We start from the raw sequence: 27,991 nt of genomic DNA, 5'->3' as shown, positions 1-27,991 counted from the left end.
GTGCAATTCAGGGGTACTAATTGAGAGACGGAGTAAGCCAGTATCTCTTGGCGCCTCCTCGGAGCTGCAGTGGGCGGGAAGCAGCCATTTTGTCTGTTTACATTTGGGCTTAAAGGAGAACTGTCTTTGCCTGGACACTAACCTTCGGAGGCAGAGCTGAAAGGTTGAGTGGAGCGATGGGACACTTCTTGCACAGGGGCGGGCATCAAGGGAGGGCAGCTCAAAGCCCTGACGCCCGTCTATCAAGTTACAAGAAAAAAAACTTGAATAGCGCCTGCGGGGGGAAAAAGGGCAGGATCCAGAGCTGCAGTGGGCAGAGAGCAACCATCCTGTCTGTTCGGACTGTGCAGAGCAGCTTGCTTACACTGGATATTGGTACAGACTCACAGCAGCCTATAGCAGAGGGAAATCAACCTGAAAAACCACCCAGACAGAATGCCAAAAAACAAAACAAAAACCCACAATAAGAATATAGAAGAACATATAAACTTGCCAATGGAGCAGGCTAAACCAACCATAACAGAGGCTGAATAAGAAGAAGTTGAAACCATGCCAGAAAAAGAATTCAGAAAATTAATAATCAGAATACTTAGAAATAATGAGAAACAGTGTCAAGAGCTGAATTAAAAGCAAGCCCAAGGATTAGAGATCCTAAAGAGAAGCCAGAATGAAATACTAGAACTGAAAAACTCAATTGACCATATAAAAAACACCGTGGAATCCCTCAGAAATCGAACAGATGAAATAGAAGACCGAATATCAGAATTCGAAGAAAAACTTCCAGAAATAATACAGTTAGTTCAAATGCAGGAAGAAGAAATTAAAAAATTAAAAAAATTAAAAAATATGGTGGGAGACCTACAAGATTCAATCAAACAGTGTAATGTTTGGATAATAGGAGTCCCTGATGGGGTGGAAAGAGAGAATGGATTGCAAGGTGTCTTCAACGAAATAATATCAGAAAACTTCAAACAAAGGCAGCTGGATAACAACACACAAATACAACAGATATCCAGGACTCCGAACAGAGTAGACCAGAAGAGAAACTCACCACGACACATTATGGCAACACTCAGTTCAGTGACACACAAAGAACAAATCCTAAAATGTACCAGAGAAAAGCGACAAATCACATTCAGGGGTAAGTCAATCAAACTCACCCCAGACTTCTCATCGCAAACACTACAGGCAAGGAGACAATGGCGTGATATATTTCAAGTTTTAAAAGACAAAAAATGCCAACCTAGAATACTATACCCTGTAAAGCTATCATTTATGAATGAAGGGGAAATAAAGATCTTCCACGACAAACAGAAACTAAAAGAATTTGTATCCACACGTCCAACCCTACAACACTTGCTCAAAGACGTGCTGCACACAGAAATACAAAAACAAGAACTTTACTGCAAAAAAAGCTAATGTAGAATAACCCACAAACAAACTTCAAAATACATAAACAGCTCGTTTCAGGAAACATGAAGGGGAAAAGACAGTACTTAACAGTAATCACATTGAGTGTGAATGGTCTTAATTCCACTACAAAGAGACATAGACTAGCTGATTGCATCAAAAGAGAATCCATCTATATGCTGCCTTCAGGAGGCACACCTTATCAGCAAAGATGCACGCAGACTGAAAGTGAAAGGATGGAAAAAGATACTCCAAGCTAACGGAAATCAAAAAAGAGCTGGTGTGGCCATCCTAATATCAGACAAAATAGACTTTAACATAAAAACTATTAAAAGAGACAGAGAAGGGCACTATATAATGATTAAAGGATCTATCCAACAGGAAGACATTAAATTTAACATTTTTAAATATTTAAAATATTTAATATTTAAAATATTTAAAATATTATAAATGTATATGCACCTAATTACAGGGTGCCTGGCTACCTGAAAGAATTACTAAAGGATTTAAAGGGAGATATAGACTCAAATACAATAGTAACAGGGGACTTCAACACCCCACTCTCACCAATGGACAGATCAACCAGACAGAAATTCAACAAGGAAACAACTGAGCTAATTGACGCCATAGACCAAATAGACCTAACAGATATCTTCAGAACCTTCCACCCCACAGACACAGAGTTCACGTATTTCTCCCCAATACATGGAACATTCTCTAGGATTGACCATATGCTAGGCCATAAAGGGAGCCTCAACAAATTAAAAAAATTGAAACTATACCATGCAGCTTCTCAGACCATAGCGCAGTGAAACTCGAAATCAACAACCCAAGAATCTGCACCATATGCAAATATATGGAGAATGGACAACATGATCCTAAATGAACAGTGGGTCATCGAAGAAATTAAAAGAGAAATCAAAAGATTTCTAGAAACAAATGAAAATGATAACACAACCTATCAAAACCTGTGGGACACAGCAAAAGCAGTGCTAAGAGGAAAGTTTATAGCAATTAGTGCCTACATCAAGAAGCTGGAAAGGAACCAAACAAATGAACTCTCTATGCACCTCAAGGATTTAGAAAAACAGCAGCAAATCAAGCCCAAATCCAAAGGGAGGAAAGAAATACTAAAGATCAGAGAAGAAATAAACAGAATTGAAACCAAAAGAACAATACAAAAGATCAACAAAACCAGGAGCTGGTTCTTGGAAAAAATAAACAAAATCGACACACCATTGGCCCAACTAACCAAAAAAAGGAGAGAGAAGACCCAAATCTGTAAAATCAAAGATAGTAATGGAAATGTAACAACAGACACAACAGAAATAAAAAGAATCATCAGAAACTACTACAAAGAGATGTATGCTAACAAATTGGGGAACCTGGAAGAAATGGATAGATTCCTGGACAAATACAACCTTCCTAAACTGAGTGGTGAAGATATAGAAAATCTAAACAGACCCATAACCATGGAAGAAATTGAATCAGTAATAAATGCACTACCGAAAAAGAAGAGCCCAGGACCGGATGGCTTCACCACCGAATTTTACCAGACATTTAGAGAACAACTAACCCCCATTCTTCTCAAGTCATTCAAAACGATTGAAAGAGAGGGAATCCTTCCAAATTCTTTCTACGAAGCCAATATCACCTTAATTCCTAAGCCCAGAAAAGACACAACAGAGAAAGAAAACTACAGACCTATCTCCCTGATGAACATAGATGCAAAAATACTCAACAAAATTCTGGCAAACCAAATCCAACTACACATCAGAAAGATCATTCACCCGGACCAAGTGGGATTTATCCCTGGTATGCAGGGATGATTCAATATTCGAAAGTCAATCAATGTAATACATCACATTAATAAATTGAGAAACAAAAATCATATGGTTATCTCAATAGATGCAGAGAAAGCATTTGACAAAATACAACACCCTTTCATGATGAAAACCCTAAGCAAATTGGGGTTAGAAGGAACATTCCTCAACACAATTAAGGCAGTCTATGATAAACCAAAGGCCAGTATTATATTGAATGGGGAAAAGTTGGAGGCATTTCCATTGAAAACTGGCACCAGACAGGGATGCCCACTCTCACCATTGCTATTCAATATAGTCCTAGAAGTCTTAGCCAGAGCCATCAGGCAAGAAAAAGAAATTAAAGGGATACAAATGGGAAAGGAGGAAGTTAAACTTTCCTTATTTGCAGATGACATGATACTATATATAGGGGACCCGATAAACTCCTATAAGAGACTACTGGAACTCATAGAAGAGTTTGGTAAAGTAGCAGGATACAAAGTCAACGCTCAGAAATCAACAGCCTTTGTATACACAGACAATGCCAGGGCCGGGGAAGAACTACTAAGATCAATCCCATTCACGATAACCACAAAAACAATAAAGTACCTTGGAATAAATTTAACCAAGGAGGTCAAAGACCTCTATGATGAAAATTACAAAACACTAAAGAAAGAAATAGAAGACGACACAAAAAAAAATGGAGAAACCTGCCATGCTCATGGATTGGAAGAATCAATATCATCAAAATGTCCATTCTCCCAAAAGCAATTTACAAGTTCAATGCAATACCAATCAAAATACCAAAGTCATTCTTCAAAGACCTAGAAAAAACGATGCTGAAATTCATATGGAGAAACAGGAGACCCAGAATAGTTAAAGCAATACTTTACAATAAAAACAAGGCCGGAGGCATCACAATTCTAGACTTCAAGGCATACTACAGGGCAGTTATAATCAAAACAGCCTGGTACTGGTACAAAAACAGATGGATAGACCAATGGAACAGAACAGAAACACCAGAGATCAATCCAAACATCTATAACCAACTCATATTCGACAAAGGACCTAAAACCAACCCCTGGAACAAGGACAGCCTCTTCAACAAATGGTGCTGGGAAAACTGGATGTCCATATGTCGAAGCATGAAGCAAGACCCCTACCTTACACCTTATACAAAAATCCACTCAACATGGATCAAAGAACTAGAGATGCGCCATGACACCATGAAACTAATTGAGAGCATAGGGGAAACCCTTCAAGATATCGGAATAGGCGAAGAATTCCTGGAGAAGACCCCACAGGCACGGGTAATCAAAGATAAAATAAACAAATGGGATTACCTCAAATTGAAGAGTTTCTTAACAGCAAAGGAAACAGTCAGGAAAGCGAAGAGGCAACCAACCGAATGGGAGACGTTATTCTCAAACCACACAACAGATAAAGGATTAACAACTAGAATCTATACAATGATCAAAAAACACCACAGGATCAAAACAAACAACCCAATAAAAAAAAATGGGCCAAGGACCTTAACAGACATTTTTCAAAAGAGGAAATCCAAATGGCCAACAGACACATGAAAAAATGCTCAGGATCCCTAGCCATCAGGGAAATGCAGATCAAAACCACAATGAGATTCCACTTCACTCCGGTTAGATTGGCTTACATACAGAAATCAACCAACAACAGATGCTGGCGAGGCTGTGGAGAAAAAGGCACACTAATCCACTGTTGGTGGGAATGCAAACTGGTAAAGCCACTATGGAAGACAGTCTGGAGAATCCTCAGAAACCTGAATATAGCACTACCACAGGACCCAGCCATCCCACTCCTTGGAATATACCCAAATGGAATTAAAGGGGTGAAAAAAGCCATTTGCACCTCAATATTTGTTGCAGCTCAATTCACAATAGCTAAGACATGGAATCAACCTAAATGTCCATCAACGGATGACTGGATAAAGAAACTATGGGATATGTATTCTATGGAACACTATACAGCAATAAAAAAACAATGAAATCCGGGCATTTACAACAAAATGGAGGAAGCTGGAAAACATCATGCTGAGTGAAATAAGCCAGTCCAAAAGGGACAAATATCACAAATATCCCTGATCGATGGCAACTAAACGAGCACCCAAAATGATACCCATTAAAGTGAAATGGACACTATGAAAGACAATGACATGAGCAGCCCTTGTCTAGACTGTTGAGGAACAACTTACTATTGTGTTCTTTTAGTATTTTTGTTGTTGTTGTTGTTGTTGTCGTTGCTCGGTTTGCTCTACAAAAGACCACTGGTTGAACTCTGCAATCAATGCACAACCATTCTTAAGCGTTCAAAAATTAACAGAAAATTGATCTCTGTGAAACATAGGAATGGTAATAAGAGAGGGAGGAGATATATAGGATGGCTCATACTCACTCAGACCTACCTCCAATGGTGGAACTAGAAATGTGCCAGGGGATTTCAATTCAACCTTACCAAGGAGGCAGGTACCAATGCCAGCACACTTGGTAAAGTGATAAGTATAAATACACAACTGATCAAAAAGATAGAGTAAGTGTCGAAGAGATTACACAAATAAGACCAGTGTAAGCAAATAATGAAAGATAGAATCAAAAGGGAGAGAATGATCCTGCGGGGGAAGCAGGACACACAGCAGACTCATAGAATGGCAAATGCACAAAATAGCACTCTGGCCTCAGAATCAACCCTTGGGACATTCGGATCTGACTAAAAGGTCCATGAGAGTCTCACAGGCATGGAAAGCCATGACACGGTGGCAAAAAACAATCTAAATGAAAGATCCTGGTGAACAAGACCCCAGCAGAAGGATCAGGCCATCAAGGAGAGAGGCGCCTTTCTCTGAAGGGAGGAAGGAACCTCCACTGTGATACGGCCTTGACTAAACAAATTCAGAGTTGGTGAACTCAAGGGGCTTCCATAGCCTAGACAGCTCATAGCAAGAGTCTCGGGTGATTGCTGATGTCATAAACAAGAGTGTCAATTGTTAAATCAACAATGGGAGTCACTGGGTTCATGCTCCCCACGTAGGATCTCTGTCCTTAATGTGTTTAACTATGAAACTCAAAAACAACACTACTAGTTGACCAATACCCTATACCTGGTTCGGTTGTGTGAGTGCAGCCTGTTGAAATCCTTGCTTAGTATATACTAAATTGATCTTCAATTATATGAAGGTAATTGAAAATGAAACGTGATGAAGGGCGGGATGGGAGAGGGAGTGGGAGAGGAGAGGGCCACGGGAGGAAGGGAGGTGGGAGGGGGAGCCACAACAATACAAAAGTTGCATTTTATATTCTACTTAAAACTATTGGTTGAACTCTGTAATTAATACACAATTACTCTTAGGTGTTTAATTAATGCTATAACTAGTACTCAAGTAGTATTTTACACTTTGTGTTTTTGTGTGGGAGCAAAATGTAGAAATCTTTACTTAATATACACTAAATTGATCTTCTGTATATAAAGATAATTGAAAATTAATCTTGATGTGAAGGGAAGGGGAGAGGGAGTGGGAGAGGGGAGCGTTGTGGGTGGGAGGGAAGTTACGGGGGGGAGGAAGCTATTGTAATCCATAAGCTGTACTTTGGAAATTTATGCTCATTAAATAAAATAAAAAAAAACCTTAAACAAACAAAAACCCTGGGGGCTCTTCTGGATATCCAGAGAGGCCCCCAGGGACTCGCAGTCCCTGGGCCACCAAAAAAGAAAGAAAGAATGAAAGAAAGAAAGAAAGAAAGAAAGAAAGAAAGAAAGAAAGAAAGAAAGAAAAGGAAGGGAAAGGAAAGGAAAGGAAAGGAAAGGAAAGGAAAGGAAAGGAAAGGAAAGGAAAAAGAAAGAACAAAACCAGCATTAGTTAAACTCTCTCCCTTCCTTACATCCCACCCATGACCATAGGAATCAATATCAGCACTTGACTTTACAGGCCTCCTTCTTGAGCCATTTGAAACATCAAGTCCAGTGTCAACTATTCAGCACCAAGGAACAATACGGTGGCCTTCATATATTAACTTTCAAAAGGAGCACTGTCCTTTGACAGGTATAGTATTAGTAATTAATTGAGATTTTTCTTTCAATACTTTGAATTTCTCATCCCACTGCCTCCTCACACCTCAATGGTTTTTTATTAGAAATCAGCTGCTTTTGGTATTGGAGATCCACTATATGTGATGAACCACTTCTTTTGCTGCTTTCTCAATTCTCTTTATTACTGGCTTCTGACAGTTTTATTATGATGTATCTAGTTTAGATATCTTTAAGTTTATCTTACTTGGAGTTTGTTGAAATTCTCCTATGTATAAATTACTATTTTTCAACAAATTTGGGATGTTTGGGGCTATTATTTCAACATCCATTCTACCTTTTTCTCTGTCTCCTCTCCTTCTGGTACTCCCATTGTGAATGTGTTATACAATTTATAGTGTCCCAGTTATCTCTGAGATTCTTTTCTATATTCTTTATTATTAATCTGTTCATTCATTAGACTGAATTCAATTTTCTTTAAATTCACTGCCTCTTTTTCTGCATGTTCAAATATGCTATTCAACCTCTCCATTGAAGTTTTTATTCCTATTATCATATATTTCAGCTAAAAATTCTGTTTGATTCTTTTTCATAAGTTATATCTCTTTACTAGTATTCTCTATCTGATGATACATGATTCTCATACTTTCATCTGGTTCTTTGAAAATATCTATATTATATGATCTAAATTTCCCATCTAGTAAGTAAAAAACCTGGGCTTCATCAAAGACCATTTCTATTAATTGTCTTTTCTTCCTCTACATAAGTCATACTTGTTTCTTTGTATGTATTGTGTTTTTGTTGCTGTTGAAAACTGGATATTTGAAATAATACAATGTACAACTCTAGAAATCATATTCTCTCTCCTGCCCTGGATTTCTTGTTGTCACTCTTTTTTGCAGTTGTTTTTTGTTTAATGACTTTTCTGAATTAATTCTGTAAAGTCTGTATTTTTTGTCATATGTGGCCACTAAAGCTTTTGCCCAGTTGTATCAGTAGACAGCTAATAATAAGACATAGAGATTTCCTTCAATGCCTGACACTGATGTCTCCCATTCTTTGCCACAGGAATGTATGTGCTTGCTGGTCTGTGCCTTCAATACTCAGTCAGGTACATTACAGCTTTGACTTAGCTTCCTTTTCTTGATTTCAAAGATCCCATCCAGGTCAAAGGTAAGAGGTAAGGGCTTATTCCAATACCTTCTCAGTATGTGCAGAACCCTGGGCATGCACGTGGCTTTCTAGATTCCCAGGAATGTGTTACAGATTTTTAAAGCTCATATAGACATCTCATTTCCAAACTTCATTTTAAGGTTTTCCTTAGCCTATTGTTTGCCCCAGCTGTTATCACCACTTCAGGCAGCCCTAAAGTTAAACTGTTGCAACTAAATATTTTTGAAAAATATCCCCATGAGACAGGCATTTAGCACTATGTATGCTCTGAGTCAGGCCAAGCAAATACCATAGTTCCCCCTTTCCCAAGGTTTCTCCCAAGTTTCAGTACCTGCAATCAACTATAGTCTGAAAATATTAAATGGAAAATTGCAAAAGTAATCAATTCAGAAGTTTTAAATTATGCATTACTCTGAGTAGCATGATGATATCATGTGTTGTCTTGCTCTATCCCATTTGGGATTCATATCCATGCTGTATACAGCTACTAGCCATATTGGTTACCAGATCTACTGCCATGGAATTGCCATGGTTCATATTTAAATAACTCTTATTTTACTTAACAACAGCCCCACTGTACAAAACTTTACTGTAATATATTGATATAATTGCTATACTTCACTATTAGTTATTGTTAGTCTTTTACTGCCCCTAATTTCTAAATTAACCTTCAACATTGATGTATATATGTATAGGAAAAAAATCACATATATATGGTATGGTATATCTTCAGTTTTGAGCATCCACTGCAGGTCTTGGACAAATCTCTCCCATGGATAAGTAGAGATTACTGTAGAGAGTTGCAAATGAATTTTTCCAGAACAGGTCCAAAAATGAAAATTCTCGGGGAGGGAGGCTTTAAAGAAGTTCCAGCATCCACAACAGCACTCCTCACATCACTGAAATGTAAATACACAGATTTTCCTTTAAAATTTCAATGTAGGGTTGGTCATGGTGAAGGGACTGGGAGTCAAAGGGAGCACATAGACAAGTCTAGTACCTGCTAACGCTAACTGATGGAGTAAATAAAGGGGAGAGTGATCCAACATGGGAAGTGAGATACTCAGCAGACTCATAGAATGGCAGATGTCCTAAATAGCACTCTGGCCTCAGAATCAACCCTAAAGGCATTCGGAGCTGGCTGAAGAGCTCATGAGAGTATTTCAGGCATGGAAAGCCAAGACACTCTGGCAAAAGATCTCCACGAGTGAGATCCCAGTGGAAAGAACAGGTCATCAAAGAAGGAGGTACCTTTCTCTGAAGGGAGGAGAGAACCTCCACTTTGACTATGACCTTGTCTAAACAAGATAAGAGTCGGAGAACTCAGAGGGCTTCCATAGCCTTGGAAACTCATGACTGGAGCATAGGGAGATTACTGATGCCATAGACAGGAGTGTCAATTGGTAAAGTCAACAACAGAAGTCACTGTGCACTTACTCCTCATGTAGGATCTCTATCCTTAATGTGCTGTGCATTGAGATTTAATGCTATAACGAGTACTCAAACAATATATTTCACTTTGTGTTTCTATGGGGGTGCAAACTGTTGAAATCCTTACTTAATGCATACTAAACTGATCCTCTGTAAAAAAAAAAAAGAAATTATCAATTCCCAACTTGACTCTCACTGGGATTAAACATGACAATAGGTCTGCTCTGATTTCATCATCATTTAAAAAAAATCATCTATTATTTTTCACTTTATGTTTCTGTGTGGGAGCAAACTGTTGAAATCCATACTTAATGTATACTAAGCTGATCTTCTGTATATTAAGATAATCGAAAATGAATCTTGATGTGAATGGAAGGGGAGAGGGAGTGGGAAAGGGGAGGGTTGTGGGTGGGAGGGACGGTATGAGGGGGAAGACATTGTAATCCATAAGTCGTACTTTGGAAAATTATATGCATTAAATAAAAGTTTAAAAAAAAAATTTCAATGTAGGGGCCCAATGTTGTGGTACAGCAGGTAAGTGGCTGCCTGTAAGCTAATATCCCATATGGGCCCTGGTTTAAGTCTTGGCTACCCACTTCCTATTCAGCTCCCTGTTAATGTACCTGGGAAGGCAGCAGAAAATGGCCCAAGTACTTCGGCCCCTGCAACCCACATAGGAGACCTGGATAGAGTTCCAGGCTTTTGGCTTCAGCCTCGCTTACCCCCAACTGTTGCAGCTATTTGTGGAGTGAACCAATGGATGGAAGATCTCTTTCTCTATGTGTCTCTCTGTCTCTCTCTCTCTCTCTCTCTGTCTCTCTCTCTCTCTCTCTCTCTCTCTGTGTGTGTGTGTGTGTGTAACTTTGCCCTTCAAATAAATCTTAAAAAACAAAAATTCCAATGTGTTAATGGAGACTGGTTATTTTACCTGTTATGTGAAGCATATCATGAACATCAAAATGCATTTGGTTTCCTGGATGTTGATGAAAAGTATTTTAATGTGTTACTGACTCAAATATCTTCAAGTTATAAAAAGAGTCTATGCTGACTACTATAGCAATTATTATAAACACTTTGGATATCTAAGAATAACTCATGATGCTTATGTAGATCCAATTCAACAAGACTTTATTGAATAGTATGTGAAATCAAAGGGATAAAGCATAGTTAATACAGCTGATATCTTTGTCAGGACCTCCGTATTAAGTGATTCCAAATCAAGGTATCTCAGGTATCTTCTTTACCAAGTTTGGATATCTACAAGATTATAACTCATCTATTCATACTGTTCAGAGTCCAGAACTTGTGAACAAATACAACTATAAAAAATTTACCATGAAGGCCTTGGCCTTGCCCTGAGTGCTATGACCATTAACACATGTGTGACACATAAACACTACCCTGGTTTGGGTCTTCCCAGCCAAATGGTGATGAAAGGGATCCCTTGAGACCCTGAGAATTTGCTTCCTCTGGCCTGCTCCAAAAACTTAGGATGCTGTCCATAGGAGAGTTGGTCAACTTAGTCCAAGGGCTGCATTAAAGATTAAAGATTGTAGCACAGGTAAGCTTTGGTTAGGGACTCTCTACCCTGGGCGACCACATGCCTTCAAGTGATACTAGAGGAAAAGCAAGTCTATGGAGAAAAGAAAAGGATAATTGTGATGGCCATCATACATCTGAGAAAACCCACCTCATTCTCCTCTCAAAGTGGTATTTCAAACCTCTGTCTACTTGCAAAATTTGAGAAATTTGCAGTATTGCCATAATACATATGCAGCCCATCATTGCATAATACATGAAATTCTTTTCTTATGCATAGGTCTGTTAAACATATTTCAGACTTCTTTATTCCAATGTTTTCTATGAAATTTGTGCTTTGGGGCATCCCAAAGTTGAACTGCGATTGTCTCTTTATAGTAATAAGGTTATCCTATATGGAGTGTATCCCACAGCAATAACTTGCTAGTCCCAAAGTAGCCTTGCATTATCCCATTCTCCACTATGCTGATCTCCTGCCCTGCTTTAATTATCCCTAGCAAGATCTCCAGACATTTTTGTCTCTGAGCCACAAGAGATTTTACTTTCTTCCCTGGAATTCAGTTGATAGGTTCATACTAACGGATCATTACATTAACAGAAGAAACTTCAGAACATGACTTTCGTTTGTCCTATTATATAATAACTTAACTGCTTCACTGTTTTACTGTTCTCATTTCTGCCCAGCACTCCAGCTGGGATATTTGCGGGTTTTTTTGTTTGTTTGTTTGTTTTTGTTGTTGTTGTTGTTTTTGACAGGCAGAGTGGATAGTGAGAGAGAGAGACAGAGAGAAAGGTCTTCCTTTTGCTGTTGGTTCACCCTCCAATGGCCGCCACGGCTGGCGCGCTGCGGCCGGCGCACCGCACCGATCCGAAGGCAGGAGCCAGGTGCTTCTCCTGGTCTCCCATGGGGTGCAGGGCCCAAGCACTTGGGCCCTCCTCCACTGCCTTCCTGGGCCACAGCAGAGAGCTGGCCTGGAAGAGGGGCAACCAGGGCAGAATCCGGTGCCCCAACCAGGACTAGATACCAGTGTGCCGGCGCCGCTAGGTGGAGGATTAGCCTAGTGAGCTGCGGCACTGGCCTCCAACTGGGATAGTTCCATAGTGCTATTCCTCCCAAATCATGTCATGCTCATATTTCAGGAAGCTAGAAAGGATCTTCTCCAGTCTTGGAGGAAGAATGTTTTTAAGAGCATGAGTGACTTATGGAATTCCATAGACTGTTGCTATGCTTAGAGGGAAGACTGATATTTAATGGTGAATATTTAGAGATTTTTTCAATGAGAGGTTTTTTGTCATAATTTCAGTTAAAATCCACCTAGCTGAAGATAGTAACATTGAACTCTCTCTCTCTCTCTGTGCACACACACACACACACACACACAACAAACACACATTCTAAAAGAGCACTAAGAAGCTGCTTGACACCCAATTCAAGGCTTGCTAACATTTATTTAATCTGCTTCTGTGAAGCTCACCCCCTCTTCACCCATCCAATCTACACAGGAGTATGCTGAATTAAATTAAACCATGGGGTAGCGAGTGGTGGTGAGATTAAGGTCTTTTCCAAAATATGAATATTTCTCTGGGCTAAGACATGGGGGAAATGGTAAGAAAGAAGTGTGTGGGTAACAAAAGCAAAAATCCTGCATCCTGATTTTTGGCAATGTGAATAGGGTGGTCTCATGACCCCAGAAAGGAAATGGCTATGGATGTAGGTTTAACATAGGACCACAAGAAATCTACAAAAATATTCCAGTGTCCTAAATGTAGAATAGAAACACTGGAAAGACTACTAAGACTACTTCAACCCAAGCAAACACTGAATAGCTGCTCTCTGCTAGGTAATATGAGTCATCAAATAATGACAATAGCAACAAGACAGTGACAATTTAAGTGAACTGATATATAAAGAAGATGACTCCATCTTTCTTATCCCCAATGCCTTCATATTATGTAATAACTCATTTAAAGGGTGTCAATTACTGAGATTGATTTTTGGGTGGGAGGAGACAAAAAATGACAAAAAATTGGTTGAGGGTAAGAGAAAAGAAGAAAATATTGCAGGCATTCCTGGCACAGTTTGAGCAATATCAGAAGAATTAGTGGGATCTGGAAGAATATTTTACTAGGATCTAAGGATTCTTCTGGGAAAGAATTTCATGAGAAAAATCAAGGTGAATGAATTTGATTCAAGGCAACTAGATCAGTGTTTGAGGACAGAGGGGAGGGAGATTTTATGTATAGCACAGTGTGTTTCAGATTGGATTTCAGGCCAGGCCTCAAAGACTTAATTATGAATCCTTTAGCAAGGCAGATGCAGTGAATAGAGTAAATCTCCCTAAGAAATTGAAAGCCAAAGGATCAGCAGCATTGGTGCCAACAGCTTTGGCAGTAATATGATACACTTGACCTTTGATGCAGTATCAGTATTATAAGTGCAAGCATCTGCACCATTGTCAGAAGAAGGGATTCAGCATCTATAATTTTGTCTTGCACTCACAAAGAATTCAGACATTAGTGCTCTTGGTGAAGGCATCAGCATTCTAAAGCCATCTGTGGAGAGCAGTAGTAAAAGATATCTTTAAGTAGATACATCCAGAAATTGGCTGAAAATCTTTAGAAGGAGATTGTTGTAAGGACTTCAAGATGGCTAAATTAATCATGGGCTCACATTACAATCCTATTTGGCTCATCCCAGAGCATTCCAAAGACATTTCTTTTTTTATTTTTTATTTTTTTCACTTTAATAAATATAAATTGCCAAAGTACAGTTTTTGGATTACAGTGGCTTTTCCCCCCCATAACTTTCCTCCCACCCGCAACCTTCCCCTCTCCCACTCCCTCTCCCTCCCCCCTTCCATTCACATCAAGATTCATTTTCAATTATCTTTATATACAGAAGATCAATTTAGTATATATTAAGTAAAGATTTCAACAGTTTGCACCCGCACAGAAACACAAATTTTAAAGTACTGTTTGATACTAGTTACAGCATTAATTCACATTGAACAACACATTAAGGACAGAGATCCTACATGAGGAGTAAGTGCATAGTGACTACTGTAGTTGACTTAACAAATTGACACTCTTGTTTATGGCTTCAGTAATCACCCTAGGCTCTTGTCATGAGTTGCCAAGGCTAGGTAAGCCTTTTGAGTTTGCCAACTCCGATCTTATTTAGAGAAGTTCATAGTCAAAGTGTAAGTTCTCTCCTCCCTTCAGAGAAAGGTATCTCCTTCTTCCAAAGACATTTCAATATGCTAGTCAAAGCAAGTGAGAAATGGGTGCAAAGATGTTAAAACAGTTACTAACTAACAATTGCAAAAAAGCAGATCAAAGTGGGGAAATGAACTTTGTAATAACAGAAAGAAAAAGGAGTGAGTGGCTAGAAATAATAAAACTTCATTGTAAAGTTGACTATAGTTACTTCAGACTTATGAATGTGATCTGTTGTGTACCTAGCTCCTTCACCCTTAAACCCCCACTGTTCAAGGCAAGACCATGTGAAGATAAACATTTCTTCTGAGATAACCTTCATTACTTTAACTCTTTACATTGCCCCTCTTTAACAAGAACATCAGGGAAAGCAGTAAAGAAAGTCAATCAGGAAGCATCAGTGGTGTTTCGTTTGACAATATCAGAGCAGAGAAACATGAGAAACTTAAAAGAAGATAAAAAGGGAGATGACTAAAGGACATTTTAGCCCTCCTATGAGGAAAGGAGAAACCAATATGCTACTCAACATTACAATTTTGTTTAGTATTACCTTCATGTAGAAAATACTGAAGGATTCCCACTTCAGGAAAACAGTCTATGGACAAAGATCAAGTTGCTTATTGTTTAGGTGGGTAGTACCATCAGCTCCACAAGCCCAAATTCAGCAGAAATAATGTTAAGACATCTGAAACCTACCAACACTGCCAACATAACTGATAACTATCCACTTCAAAGGCCTTTGTTCCCAAGCACTGTTTGCAATTGATTTTATTACAGTACTGGCTGATGACATACAGATACAATGTTTCCAGCAAGCCAAAAATTAGCACAGATGGTCTATCATGATTTTCTTTCTTGATTTGTTAATGTATTATGAAGATTCCTCCCAATGAATGAGAAATCACATTTGATTATAAATTAATATTTCCTTTATTTAGAAGAATAAAAATATGAAACTATTTCAAATATACCTGTATGAATTTGCACAAATAACTATTTCAGCTATGTTTTAACTATTATCCTAAAAGCCCTCAATCTGTTATCTTTGTATGGTATTTGTCCTGCCGCCATACTCAAACAACTGTTTTGTTTGTGAGTGCTGAGTTCTATACAAAATTGGCTCCACTATAAATGGATGACATTTAATAGCAATTCATCTTTCAATATCTTTTGGTAATCCCTTATTCACCCTAATGCTTATGCCCCTCAGCAGCTGTTCAAAATTATTTTACTTTCCCATAGGCTCTCGATCATCAAAAGAGAAAATCAAAGTAAGGAAAAGGAACAATTTGAAAAAATATGATTTATGAAAAAGTCCCTGAAATAGATTTTAAAACTGAATATAATTAAAAGAGTAAATCAATCTAGCAAATCAATCAATACAGATTCTAGTAAAATTACTGAACTTAAAAAACATTCAGTAAAATAATTAAAATTATTTATTAAAGGTAGAAACCGAGATTAACATCAAACTTTGGCAACAAATCTTTATGCCAACAGAAAGAAGCATAGTACATTTAACATGCACAAGGAAAGAAAATTCAGGGCCACCACCGTGGTACAGTGGGATAAGCCATCACTTGGGACACCCACATCCCATATTGGAGGGCCAGTTCCATTACCCATTGCTCTACTTCTGATCAAGTGTTGATGTTATTATGCCTGGAAAGGCAACAGAGGATGGCCCAAGTACTTTGGTCTCTGAAACTCACATGGGAGACCTGGATGGAGTTCCTAGCTCCTGGTTTTGGGCTGGTAAAGGCCTATCCTAGCTGTTGCAGGCATTTGGGAAGTAAACGAGAGGATTGAAGATCTCCCTCTCTCTCCCCCCCTCCCCCGCTCTGTCTTTCAAATAAATAAATAAATCTCATTTTAAAAAGTAAATATGAGCCAAAGATTTTATGCCCTACCTGATTTTCAAATTAAGAGGTCATAGACATTTTTATTAATATGTGGGAACCCAGAAAGTATTGTCCCCACAACTTTTTCCTTATTGTTTAGAGAATGAGCTTCTAACAACCAAAACTTCCAGAGTGATGTCATCAACCTATGGTTAATGCCACTGGTCACTCACAGCAGTTAACATCACAAGAAAAGAGAGGAAACCATGCATTTTGTACCTCCAGATGGAACACAACACTACTTATGGAGCCAAAATTTAAAAAATCAACCTGAATCTGATCCAGTCTGTAGAATCAGCTACCAATTCACAGTAAGTTCTGGACAGAGAAGCGTATTAAATAACAGAAGAGGCCATGGCTGGTGCCGCGGCTCAATAGGCTAATCCTCCACCTAGCGGCACCGGCACACTGGGTTCTAGTCCCGGTTGGGGCACCGGATTCTTTCCCGGTTGCCCCTCTTCCAGGCCAGCTCTCTGCTGTGGCCCGGGAAGACAGTGGAGGATGGCCCAAGTGCTTGGGCCCTGCACCCCATGGGAGACCAGGAGAAGCACCTGGCTCCTGCCTTCGGATCAGCGTGGTGCGCCAGCCGCAGCGCGCCAGCCGTGGCTGCCATTGGAGGGTGAGTCAACGGCAAAGGGAAGACCTTTCTCTCCATCTCTCTCTCTCACTATCCACTCTGCCTGTCAAAAAAAAAAAAAAAGAAAAGAAAGCGTGGTGGGCAGAAATCAGGGGTACATATGCAAATACCCACAGGCCAGAGTGTCAGATGAGCCAGGTGGGTGCAGGCTGCAAAGGTAGGGAAGAGGTGGAGTCCATGCCTCTTTAAAAAAAAAAGAAGAAGAAGAAGAAGAGGCAATGAAGCCATATCCAGACTGTGGGAAAATCTTAGAGGACAAAGGATGCTATTTCTCTGACAAATAAAGTATAAGGAAAACAAGATGGAGGGGGTCTCTAGAAAAAAAAAATGCATATCGGGTGAAGCATAGCTAAACCAGTACTTGGAAAAAATCTTGGGGATTCCGAGTTGGTGGAATAGATAACCACGTACTGCACTAGCTAGCGATAAATATATTTTAAAAAAAAGTATAGGAAGTGCACTCTCAGGGGAGAATTGGAGTGAAAATCACACTATAAATCCTACAAGAGGAAGAGGAATGTCATGGACCTGTGTGGAACGTGCAGATGTGCAGCAGGAACACGGACACAGCACACAACTGCAGCAGTCAAGAGCCAGAACAGGTGGCATCTTGGAGACTGAGCTGAAACCATACTGCAGCAACCCATGGTGATACAGTCAGAGGGGGAGAGTGATGTAAGTACAGACTGGAGCCCTGTGGCCTAGCAGTTGCTGTCAGTTGTCCACGGACCCAGTGGAAGTAGAGGGGAATGTTTATCTCATCCGAGCCTCCCCACAACAGTGCCTGTTGCCTGGCTGAGAAAGGGCAGACACCACGTTAGATTTAGGCAGCAGCTCCAAAGCCTTTGTGTTGTCTCAGCAACTGGATGATACAGGACACCATCTTCCTGGCAGTACTAGCAGCAGTGGTGGGAAGAGAGCAACATTTGGGCAGTGGCTCTTGTGTATGTGTGTGATCCAGAGAGTCCAATGGAGGGAAAAATTCTCAGTCCCCACTGACTCTGAGCCTGGCTGGGAGGAATGAAAGGTGGCTGGGCACCTAGATAGGACTATGAGGTGTCCCTGTCCTCCCAACATACCACAGCTGCCAGAATCAAGATGCTTAGGCAGAGCTGGCTCGAGGAACATCTGCCTCTCTGTTGACCTGACAGGCTGGCAGGGCAGAGCAAAGCCTCTGCACCTAGCAACTGTGAGAGCCTTGTATGCTGAGACCCTGGGGACTCGGTGGTTACATGAGAGGTTCAGGGTGTAGCTGGATCTCTGGGCAATCACTGGGTGTGGCGCCACTGCTCAGAGCTCCTTGGTTGCCTGGGGCAGGTCATTGCAGTGGGAACATGGCTCACAGTGCGGACTGCACAGATCATTTGTGCAGTGTCATATGGTGGCACAAATGAGTGTTGAACACACTGGGGGCTAACATCCAGGCGTTGCTCAGCTTGGAGGAGAGGAGGTGAGGGGACGATCACACCAATAGAGGTGACCATTCACCCCATTTCTGTTAACAAGAGATCTACCATGCCCAACATGGGTATTACCTTGTATACTTGCCCCACCTTGGAGCACTGACTAGAGCTCCCTGGCCACCCACAGAAAATATCTCTTGGTATACACTGAAAGTGCAGACATTTCACTAAGCCACAGAGGAATAGTTCAAAGAAAAAGGCCATCAGATGAAAACAAAACAACAACAATTAACTGCACAAATGCCTAAAAATAAATGCAGAAATTCAAGAAAACAGAATAAGGAAGAAAACATGACCCCTCACCAGAGGAATACAGCAACATTTCAATATTACCATATGAGGATGAAGAAATTGATAAATGCCAGGAATGGAATTCAAAAATTAATCATAAGATTACTCAAAAGCAACCCGAAGCAAATCCACAAACTAAAGAAAATCATACATGACATAATGAATTTTTCCCATGAAAAAGAGATTTTAAAGAAAAATCAAAAAGAAATAATGGAAATGAAGAATTCAATAGATTGCATAAAAATGTAGTACAAAGACTTAACAACAGACTTAGTGAGGCAGAAGAAAAAACATCCAAGCTAGAAGGCAAATCTTTGGAAATCTTTCAGTCAGAACAAAAAAGAAAAGAAAAGAAGAGGAAGAGGAAGAGGAAGAGGAAGAGGAAGAAGAAGAAGAAGAAGAAGAAGAAGAAGAAGAAGAAGAAGAAGAGATTATTATAAAACCTAAAAGTAATTTTTGGAGAATTATGGAATACTATCAAATGACCCAATATACAGAGTTTAGGAGTTCCTGAAGGTGTGGAAAGAAAGAATGAATTAGAAGTCCTATTTAGTGGGGCCAGCGGAGTGGCACAGTAGATTAATCCTCTGTCTGCGGCACTAGCATCCCATATGGGTGCCGGTTCTAGTCCCAGCTGCCCCTCATCCAATCCAGCTCTCCGCTATGGCCTAGGAAAGCAGTGGAAGATGGCCCAGGTGCTTGGGCTCCTGCACCCATGTGGGAGACCGGGAGGAGGCACCTGGCTTCGGATCGGCACAGCTCTGGCCATTGCAGCCATCTGGGGAGTGAACCAACGGAAGGAAGACCTTTCTCTCTGTCTCTCTATCTCTCACTGTCTGTAACTCTACCTGTCAAATAAATAAATAAAGTCTTTAAAAGAAAGAAGTCCTATTTAGTGATAATTACAGAAAACTTCCCCAATTTGAAGAAAGGGACATCCAAGCACAGAAAGCACAGAACTCCTAACAGACATGATCAGAAAAGATCTTCACCTTGTCACATTATAGTCAAACTTTCCACAGTAAAACATAAAGAAAAGATCCTAAAATGTGCACAAAAGAAATGCCAGATTACTTTCAGAGGATCTCAAATTCTCACAGCTGACTTCTCATCAGAAACCCTAAAGGCTAGAAGAGAATGGCAAGACATAATACAGTCTTAAGATAAAAAAAAAAAAACTGCCAGCCCAGAATACTGTACCCTGCAAAGCTCTCATTTATTAATGAATGTGAAATAAAGACTTCCATAACAAACAGAAATTGAAAGAATTTGTCACCACTCATTCATCCTTACAAAAGATGCTTAAGGATGTGCTAATATACAGGAACATAGAAAGATATCCATCATTATTAAAGAATGTGAAGGCATAAAATCCCCCAGTAAAAGTACAAAGGAAATCCAAAGTAAGCAATAGGAATATTTATGAAAAAAAATGGCAGGGCCAAGTTTTTACTTATGAATAGTAACCTTGAATGTAAATGGCCTCAACTCTCCAGTTAAAATATACATACTGGTTGAATGGATTAAAAAACAAAACCCATCTATTTGGTGCCTATAAGAAACACGTCTTACTAACAAAGATAAATGCAAGCTGAAAGTGAAAGGATGGAAAAAGATATTCCATGCTAATGGAAAGCAAAAAAAGAGCAAGTGTCGCCATCCTAATATCAGGCAAAATAGAAAAAAAAAACTGTTAAAAGAGATGAAGAAGGGCACTATGCAATGATTGAGGGATCAATTCAACAAGATGTGACTAGAATAAATGTATACACACTCAGTAATAGGGTGCCTGACTATTTAAAACAAATGTTGAAGAACCTAAAGGAAGACATAGACCCCAATATAATAGTACTGGGAGACTTCAATATCCCACTTTCTTTTTTATTATTTTTTATTTATTTGACAGGTAGAGTTATAGACAGTGAGAGGGAGAGACAGAGAGAAAGGTCTTCCTTCCATTGGTTCACCCCCCAAATGTCTGCCACAGCTGAAGCTGCACCAATCCAAAGCCAGGAGCCAGGTGCTTCCATCTGGTCTCCCATGTGGGTGCAGGAGCCCAAGAACTTGGGCCATCCTCCACTGCCCTCCCAGGCCACATCAGAGAGCTGGAGTGGAAGAAGAGCAACCAGGACTAGAAGCAACACCCATATGGGATGCCAGCGCTGCAGGCAGAGGATTAGCCAAGTGAGAAACAGCACTGGCCCCCCACTTTCAGCAATGGACAGATCAATCAGATAGAAAATCAGCATGGAAACAACAGTTAATTGACACTATAGGCCAAATTGACCTACCTAATATCTACAGAACTTTTCACTCTACAGTTGCAGAATATACATTCTTCTCATCACTTCATGGAACTTTCTCTAGGATAGACCACATTCTTGGCCATAAAATAAGTCTCAATTTTTTTTTTAAAAATGACATTACATCATGCATCTTCTCTGACCACAACAGAACACAGCTAGAAATCAACAACTCAAGAATCTCTAGATGATACACAAACACATGGAGACTGAACAACATGTTCCTGAATGAACAGTAGGTCATAGAAGAAATCAAAAGAGAAATCAAAAAATATTCTGGAAATGAATGAAGATGATAGTACGCCATATCAAAACTTATGGGATACAGAAAAAGCAATGTTAAGAGGGGGAGTTATAGCAATCAGTTCCTACAAGAAGAAATGGGAAAGGTATCAAATAAATGAGCTATCAATGCATCTCAAGGACCTAGTAAAACAACAACAAACCAAACCCCAAAATAGTAGGAGGAAAGACGTAATGAAAATTAGAGAAAAAATAAACAAAATGGAAACAAAAAATACCAAAGATCAGTGACATGAAGAGCTGTTTTTTTGAAAAAGTAAACAAAGTTGATAAACCATTAGCCCAACTAACCAGATAAATAAGAGGGAGAACACATAAATCAATAAAATCAGAGATGTAAAGAAAAGGTAACAAGAGATGCCACAGAAATAAAAAGAATCATCAGGAATTACTACAAAGAGCTATATTGCATCAAATTAGGAAATGCTGTTATCCCTGGTATGCAGGGATGGTTCAACGTACACAAGTCAATCAATGTGATATACCACAATAACAAATTAAATAAATACCACATGATTATCTCTATAGATGCAGAGCAAACATTTGGTAAAATACAACATCCTATCATGATCAAAACCTTAAGCAAATTGGGTATATAAGGAACATTCTTCAGCACAATCAAAGCATTAAATGACAAGCCCATAGCCAGAATCATATTGATGGGAAACGCTGGAATCATTTCCACTAAGATCCAAAACCAGACAAGGATGCCTACTTTCACCATTGCTCTCAAGATAGTCCTGGAAGTTTTAGCCAGAGCCATTAGGAAGAAAAAGAAATCAAAGTGATTCAAATCAGAAAGGAGGAAGTCAAGTTATCTCTGCTTGCATATGACATAATTCTATATATAGGGGAAAACCAAAAGACTCCACTAAGAGACTATTAGAATTCATCAGAGAGTTTGGTAGAATGGCAGGACAGACAAAATCAATAGCCTTTGTATACACAGATAGTATCATGGCTGAGAAAGAACTTGTGAGATCAATCCCATTCACAATAGCTACAAAAAGAATAAAATACCTGATCCAGCCATCCTACTCCTGGTAACTTACCCAAACCAAAAGAAATCAGCATATGAAAGAGATATATGTACCCCCATGTTCATTGCAGCACAATTCACAATAGCTAAGATATGGAATCAACCCAGATGCCCATCAATTGTTGACTGGATGAAGAAATTAAGATATATATACACTGTAGAGTACTACTTGTTTGTAAAAAAAAAAAAGTGAAATCCTGTCTTTTGTAACAAGATGAACACAACTGGAAATTATACTTAGTGAAATAAGCCAGTCCTAAAAAGACAGATATTATATGTTTTCCTTGATCTGAGGTAAGTAATAGAGTACCTAAAATGGAGTAAAATGGACATTTTGAGATTCGATGATTTTTATAGCTCTTGTCTCTTTTGTTGAGGAACAGAATTTTTGTTTTCTTCATATTATTTGCTGAACTCTTTTAATTAGTGTATGGTTACTCTTATGAGTATAAAGTAAACTGAAAATAGATTTTTGTAAAAATTAAGAGTGGGAATGGGAGAGGAAGGAGGAACAGTGGTTGGAGCATGGGTGGGAGGGAGGGTAGGGTGCAAAACAAATATCTATTCATATAACTTTGGGATTAGCTTTTGTCCTCTCCTTCTAAAGAGAAGAGACTACTTGTGTGTATTAGAACCCCAGCTAATCCTTTCAGAATCCAATATCACTGAGATTAATTTTGGCGATTTCTCCTCTTCCTTCAAATAAGCATTTGCTTCTACGAATCACACAACCCAGGCAACTCCCAGAGAAATGAACTTTGTTGGCTGTAATTTTGGCAGTAACTTTTTAATCCCCTTTTCCTTCAGCTAAGCATTTACCTGTATAAGTCAGACCCCAGAGCTTTCTTTGGGATGAAGCATCACTGGAATTTATTTCAGTGTTCACCTAGAGACTGAGCCTTCCCCTGCACTTTGATTTTTATTGTCAGTTTCTTTGTCCAATCTCAACCTCAAGCTTGCCTTTTGCTAATGTCATTCTTCTTTCCCTCTTAGCACCCTAGTTTCCTTCTTTCCTCCAATAAGACTAAAAGATTTGTTCACTTGACATCTATGAATTATTTGAATCTTGATTTAAGTAGTGTCTGAGGCATATATGAGTGCTCTCCAAAAAGTTCATGAAAACTGTGTATTACGAAAAACAATGCATGGGCTTTAAAATATGTTGCACCAAAATAAATATCTTTTAAGTCCTGCTTTTCACAAAACTTTTTAGGATTTTTGTTATATAAGAAAGGAAGGAGGAAAGAGGGTGGGAGGCAAGAGTGAGAGGTATCCTTATGCTCTTAAAACTGTATATATGGGGGCCAGCACTGTGGCACAGCTGGTTAAAGCCCCAGCCTGCAGTGTTGGCATACCATATTGGTGCCGGTTTGAGTCACGGCTGCTCCACTTATGATCCAGCTTCCTGCTAATGTGCCTGGAGAAGCAGCCTTAAGCCCCTGCACACTTGTGGGAGACCCAAAAGAAGCTCCCAGCTCCTGGCTTCTGATCAGCTCAGCTCCAACCTTTGTGGCCAGTTGGGGAGTGAACTAGCAGATGGAAGACCTCTCTCTATCTCTGTCTTGACCTCTCTCTGTAACTCTGTCTTTCAAATAAGCAAAAAAAAATCTTTAAACAAAGTCTGTATATATGAAATACATGAAATGTGTTTCCTTTATATAAATTGAAAAGTAAAAAAAAATTAAATTCAAAAAAGTTATGTTATTATTTATTTAAGAGACTGAGAAACAGAGATCGAAAAACTGAGAAAGAGAGAGAAAGAGGTCCCATCTGCTGGTTCACTCCCCCAAAAGCCTACAGTTGCAGAGACTGGGCCAGGCTGAATCCAGAAGCCAAGAACTAAATCCAGGTTCCCACCTGCGTGGCAGGAAGTCAACTACACGGGTCATCACTGAAGCTGTTTAGGGTCTGCATTAGCAGGAACTGGGAGGCAGAAACCAGAGCTGGTTACTAAATCCAGGTAGTCTGCTATGGGATATATGAATCTCAGCCAGTGTCTTAAACACTAGGCTGGATTCCTACCCCTCCACAAACCTTTTGAAGTAAACTTGCACACTCCAACCTTGAGACTGGCTATACAGAATCCATATTTTAAAACTTAAAGAGAAAGAAAGAAAAAGTAGAATATGAGGAAGATAATAAAAAAAAAACCTGTTCCTTTAATATGACTTAAATCAGAGAGAGCTAAAGAATACCAGATTTGATACGAGAGAGAATATCCACATAAGATAAACAGTTGGTCCATCATCTATTTAGTATATTGAGACTCCTGATTATATATGGTAATCTGCCTCTCCCTGTCTTAGTCCATTTGTGCTTCTATTATAAAATACCCAAGACTTCTTAATTTATACAAAGATAAACTTATTTTCTCACAGTTCTAGAAGCCAACAAATCCAAATCAGGGTGCCGGTAGGTTTGATCATCTGATGATAGCTGCTCTTGCATCTAGATGGCATCTTATTGTTGCATTCTTCAGAGGGGAAGAAGGCCATGTCTTCACGTAGAAAGTCAAGAGATTTAAATGCTAAGTAAACCGTCTTTTCGAAGGACTTAATCTTTTTCATGAGGGGTAGGAGTTCCCATGGCCTAATCACTTCTTAGAACTGCTATATTGGCCATTAAGTTTCACACTTGAATGTTCACAGAGACACATACAAACATAGCCTTCCCCCTCCAGAAGCAGCATCTTAAAGATTCGAGATTTTATCAAACAGCTCTTTTCTAGTAAATTCTATCCTCATCTCTCCACTCTCATAGAATTACACAGGGTAGGGATTAGTTCCATTATGTTCCATGCAAACACATATGACCCAGATCACCACCATTTGCTTCTTCTAGAATGTTATCTCTCCACTGAAGAAAGTTCAAGGAAGGAGAGTTCTACTTAATTCACCTTCAATCAATTATTTCCTGAGCCCACATCTGATATCTTCTTCAGACCAGCCCTCACAACCAATCATTCCTGGTTAGACTTTTCCTTGTCCCTTTGGCCCAGTGATGTATCTTCCAAGCCCTGAGACCAGACGAGTGTCCTAGGGAAAGCCCTCTCAGGAACAACAGCAATTGTGACAGGGGGCTGAGCTTGGGGTGTGGGTGTCGCTCCCCGTCTTCATGGAGGAACGACACAGGACCCTGCGCTGTTCTTTTGTCTGCTCGGCCCTTCCCGGGTTTGCTGCTGGTTCTTCCCGGGTTGGCTACCGACCCTTCCACCTCCGTGGAAGGGCGGTTCCCCCTGGCCACTTTCCCCACTTCCGCGGGGGAGCGGCACACCGCCGGCCGGCTCTCTCGGGGGCTGCACAGGTGTTCCTTCAGATAGATGTTCCCCTTAGATGTTCCCGGTGCATGCCGTCTCTCTCCTCCTTTATAGTCCTCCTCCGCCAATCCCAACTCGGCTGCCCACACGCCGAGTACGCTGCTCTCCTCCAATCAGGAGCAGCTCCTGCAGCTTGTCAAGTTGGTGAGAGGCAGCTGGGTAGAAGCTGTTGCCTCCTCTCCCAGCACCATATTGTGGGAGAGCAGATGCATAGAATAAGTCTTAATTCCAGTAACTTAGTCTAGTCCGAGTTGCTCCCAGTTGCTCCCCACATGTGGGATTTCATGGGCACTGTCCAATTGGTGATCCTCCCTTCCAAACATATGTGTGTCTGGACATGCAAATTCTGGAGGGCTAACAATGGCCACAGCTACTCAGGAGAGGAGTTTCAGAGAAAAAACTGAGCTCTAGTGGCTCCCTCTTCTGATTCCCTTCACTTTTCTATTGGTCTAGTTCAAGAATTTTGCCCAGTGAATACTCAGCTTATTTTGAGAAAGAAACCCTTGGATCCTTACAGAATGGCCCCAAATGCCAATATTTGCTCCTGCCTCAAGTGAAAAAAAAAATCAAGACTGCCTCTTTCCCTGACACCAGCAATCTCAGTCTTTCTGGGCTTGCCAAAGGTATTAAAAGTACAAGAAGCAATTAAACATATTGCTGATGTACAGAAATGTATAAGTCAGTGAGGATATTTTGAAAGTAGAACATAAATAAACTAAACAAGCATAAACATATCTAGCTTTACCCCAGATTTTGCAAAGGGAGAGGTTAATAACATTTGTCAACCATCCACAAGTGTCTGAACTGCTGGAAGAGGAAAACAGAAGTGCTAAATTATTTGAACAAATTTGGAGCGACAGAATTTTAAGATATTAAAGCAGGTGATAGACTAGATTTTCACCTTGAAGAAAATCCTTACTCTGAAAATAGAGTTTTCTCCAAAGAATATCATCTGAATGAGAGTGGTGATCCATTTTCAAATTCCTCTGAAGCCAAATGGAAATCTGGGAAGGATTTGACAAAACATTCAAGGTAAATGAAGAATAAAGTCATCAATTCTAGGTAGCATAAGGAAACAGAAAGCTTCTTTGCCTGGTTTATTGGCCATTCTGTTGCAGGTGCAGATGAGTTTGGAGAGGTAATCAAAGGTGATACTGGACCAAATTCAGTATAATGTTACTTGGTTCTTGATATGAATAATAAAGAAAATTAAGGAGAAATCGATGATGATGATGATGATGATGATGATAGAGAAGAAGAAGAAGGAGGAGGAGGAGGAGGAGGAGGAGAAGAAGGAGAAGGAGACAAAGAAAAAGAAGAGGAGGAGGCTGAAGGCAAAGAAGATGATGATAATAAATTGTAGGAAAGAAGGATGAATGAAAAGATAACTAATGGAACACTGATAGATTCTGCTATGCTTTGCATATTAGTTTGGATGTTCTCTAAAGGTTCATAGGTTAAAGGCTTGTCATCAGGATGGTACTATTCAGATGGTGGAAATTTTATGAGGTGGGGCCTAGTGAGAGATCCTTAGGTTGTTGGGGGTGTGCCCTTGTAAGGTTTTTCTCACAAAAGTGTTGTTTCAAAAACCCGAGTTTGGCTCCCATCATTCTGCTACTAGACTTTCCATGTGAACTTTTTTCTGTACATGTTCCACCATCCTCCGTGAGCAAATCACAGAGCCAAGTCCTCTGTTATTCCATTTGCACAATAAACCTCTAAAACTGTGAGCTAAATAAACCTCTCTTTCTTCATAAGTTTCTTGTCTCAGGTATTTCATTACATTGATGAAAAATTGATAAAGATTTAAATCTTCTTTATTTCAAATTTGTATCTAGGAACTGTTGCTGTGGCGCCTACATCCCATATGGGCGCTGGTTCAAGTCCCAATTGCTCCACTTCCCATCTAGCTCCCTGTTAATGATCTGGGAAAGCAACAGAGGATGGCCCAAGTCCTTGGGCCCCTGCCACCCATGTGGGAGACCCAGAAGAAACTCCTGGCTCCAGGCTTTAGATTAGCTCAGCCCCAGCTGTTGTAGCCATTTGAGGGAGTGAAGCAGCGAGTGGAAGATTCTCTCTCTCGCTCTCACTCTCGTTCTCTCTCTCTCGCT

The 27,991-nt window shown here is 39.8% G+C and overlaps 1 pseudogene; it reads left to right on the top strand.

The window, feature by feature from the left end:
- The first annotated feature begins 176 nt into the window (after nt 1–176).
- On the top strand, nt 177–27,243 carry LOC127484810 (protein SET-like; annotated as a pseudogene).
- Nucleotides 27,244–27,991: the final 748 nt, after the last annotated feature.

Source organism: Oryctolagus cuniculus, chromosome X, assembly GCF_964237555.1.
Source record: "Oryctolagus cuniculus chromosome X, mOryCun1.1, whole genome shotgun sequence".
Classification (NCBI taxonomy): Eukaryota; Metazoa; Chordata; class Mammalia; order Lagomorpha; family Leporidae; genus Oryctolagus; species Oryctolagus cuniculus.
Note: the sequence above shows the minus strand (reverse complement) of the source record. Positions and strands in the feature narration are given on the sequence as shown.